Consider the following 3,552-nt stretch of genomic DNA (forward strand, 5'->3'; position numbering starts at 1 on the left):
GGACTAGGTAACCAGGTTGATTCTTCTATCTGGCTCGAGTAATAATAGTCTTTATACACTTCAGGCTTCACCTCCTCCTTCCATCAGTATTTCCGAACGGACATCAATGAACGGTTGGCATTGTACTCTAGGGCATCTGCATGAGCGTTTCCTCTGGTTGATGGTGCATATGAATAACCTCCCATGTTAGTCCATACGGTTGAGTCGAATTTGTATAACTTGCCAACGTGGTACTGTCAGTAAACTGTCCTTAGGTCTTTCTTCTTTAGTTAGTTTATTTCCTCTTGATTTAGATTACAGTGATGTTTGGCGCCCTTGTGCCACCCCCTTCCCTGAAGATCACAAATATTTTGTAATTTTTTTTTATGATTATTCCAAGGATATCTGGTTTTATCCCAAGGTAATAAATAAATCTGATTTTTTCACCTCTTTCATAAATTTCAATCCCTTGTTGAAAGGTACTTCTCATCTAATTTGAAATCAATCCAAATGGACTGCGGGGGACTACAATCGTGGTCATAGTCTTCTTCTCCAGCGGTCTTCGTCCATCTCGTTCCATGCTTTCAGTGATGCTAACTAGGTAGGTAACTCTAAAGATCACAGATCAATTGGGTGCTATTCCATTTTCCTTGGTCCTAATCTCATCTTATGGACATACCGTAAATAGAAAATCATGGCTAGCTCCCCCATTGAGGCAGCATATGAAGCCTTAGTTGATACATCTACAGAGCTTATCTTTCTGGAATAGCCTTTCAAGGAGCTTCGCTTCCCTATCTGTGGTCCTCCAGTACTTTGGTGTGATAACATTAGGGCCACGTATCTATCTGAAAACCTTTTCTTTTAAGCATGCACTAAATATATGGAAGTTGACTATCATTTTGTGTGTGAACAGGTTACCTAGTGTTAGCTTTTTGTTCAGTTCATTTCTATGAAGGACCAAGTTACTGATGTTCTTACAAAGGCCTTACCAACAACAAGGTTGCAGTTTATGCGTGACAATTTAAAGATTCGTCCATATGATTCTTCACCTTGAGGAGGTGTATTGACGTATATTAAGTCCTAACACAATCGGGCAACTCGATATACTCTTTGCTAAGTTTGGTGGTATAGTTTTGGTAGGATTCTATATTGCATGTGATTCATATTTTGTAAAGTTTCCTTCCTTGTATAGAAACCTAGCCGACTAGGGCATTCATCTCTTGTATGTATTATAATATCCTCTCTATTGCAAGTATGCAATGCATAAACAATTATTTTGTCAACAGGCAGAAGCATGGGAAAGTTTTTGCACAAAATAATAATAATAATAAAGGAAATTATCTTGTACCACCCCTAAATTTAAAAACTGTCTTATAACACCCTAGTTTGCTAATAATATCGAGTACATCTCCCATTTTGTAAATGAAATTACACTTAAATACATTCCATTAAAAGAAAAGTGCTAAGTGATGACGTGGTGTGGTTTTTATTTTCTAAATGGCAATTTTACCCTTGAGGAAGATTAACTTACTGTTTTACCCTTCCATGTAAAAAAACCCCGCAAATTGAACTGATTTGGGTGCTCAAGGTTTCTTTGTTCTCCTGGCTGCATGATGACGAAGCTCTGATGATTCAGATTATATCTCCGACATAGGTCATGCAACCTGCTCAATCTCCGACGAAGCTCTCAAGGTTTTGAAAAGGAAAAGGTAGAGATAGGTGTAGGGACTTCCTCATGCAGCTTAAAAGGGAAGGATTCAAAGGAAACTAGAAAATAAAGAAAAGTATAGGATAACACGGATCAAGACTTCAATAGATTGATAACTTTACAGAAGATTGCAGCAGATGAATCCAGTTAAACAAAACATCATAGAAGCCAAACTTTCTTATAACATCATATAAGAAATCCCATTTCAGCATATCATACACCATTTGAATGTCAAGCATTGAACCAAACACCCACCATGAACTTTCTTATACATAATGGTATTCAACTTTGATGCCATTCTAACATTTGAAAACATGATTTTTCCTTTCTGAAATGCTCCTCGCTCTTTAAAAATAAGCTTAAGCAACAAAGTAGATACTCTTGATGCCAAATTTGTTGGAATCAATATGAGAAATAAATTTCCCAATCAAATTGGACGGAATTTATCTAGAGAGATTGCACCCTCAATCTTCACAATTTAAGTAATTAAATTTTTATTCACCCCCTTTGTGATGATGCCTTCTTAAAAAACATATATACATATATATATATATATATATATATATTTATAGCTTAAAGAAGAAGATGACTATTTTTCTATTTTTAATCATCTCTTTTAATTTGTGTTGTGCAAAGAGGGTTTGAGCCATAGAATCTCTTATATAGAAAATCTAAGCTAGGAGATTACAACTTAATAGACCAAATCATGCTAACTACTACGATCCTAAAAGGTAACTTTTAAAGAGTAACCCAGTGCACGTATGAGGCTCCTGCTACTACAGGGTCTGGGAGGGGCAAGTCACCGAAACTTAGCTTTTCTTGAATATAACCGAAGAAAAAAATCATCTTTTCGAATATAACCCAGTGCACTATTATTGCCGAATCATTGAAACTTAGATTTTTTGTGATATTCAAAAAAATTTAGTTTTTCAAATATAACGTAGTGCACGGGGCTCCTGCTAATGTAAGGTCTAGGAGTTCTACACACCTTGTTTTTGTGAGTTTGAACTCAACTTTGTAAAACTCAAAGGGGCTTATCGTAAGAGAGTTCACTATTATCGCTGGAGACCACTAGGTTGTTGTATCTTAGAGGCCAATTCGCATTAATCTGGTCGCACCACAGGTTTTAAGGAAAAGCGTCCATTGGTGCACCTCATCTTTCATTTTTATCTTTATCTAGTTCATTGTAAATCTCTAGAGGGCATGCATTTTCTTAAAAATAGATAAGTTATATATCTCTCACTAATCTTCTTATTACAACTATGACAACATTATCTCAAGAAAGTTTGCAGATTCAAGAGTTTAAGCAATGAAAATCTTTAAACTCTACTGCTGTTGTACCAAAGGTTGCTGAAATAAGCTTTAAAAAAACTGCAGATTCGTTGACAAAATAAGTTTGTCGAAATACCATTTGAAGAAATTGACAAGAAGCATTGTGGGCCTCAGTACTAGGAGGACCACCGACTCTAATGATTCATCCAAGGACTGAGAGGTCTTGAAAACGAATCCCTATGTTGGCAGCCGTTGGTATGTGTATCCAAGCTCTACCAGCACTTGAATGATAATTGAAAAATACAGCTGCTGAAAAAGAGCCAGATCACCATCACCGCGTGACAACCCCACCTCACGGTCCTCATCCCACCCCAATTGCAAGGAAGCTGGCAGAGTGACAGGTTCTATTGCCCATTACAACTTTAATTCTGTAAGTCCAATTCATGCCGACAACAATTATGAGTTGGAGGAAGTAATATAAAAGAAGGTTGTGGTCCAGCCTGTGTCTTTGCATTTAAGTGAAAGAGGTATGCGATGTAGGGCATTAAAGAGGGGAGAGAAAGAAGAAGGGGGGGGGGGGGGGGGGGGGGGGG

This window comes from Macadamia integrifolia, chromosome 12 (assembly GCF_013358625.1).
Source record: "Macadamia integrifolia cultivar HAES 741 chromosome 12, SCU_Mint_v3, whole genome shotgun sequence".
In the NCBI taxonomy this organism is placed as follows: Eukaryota; Viridiplantae; Streptophyta; class Magnoliopsida; order Proteales; family Proteaceae; genus Macadamia; species Macadamia integrifolia.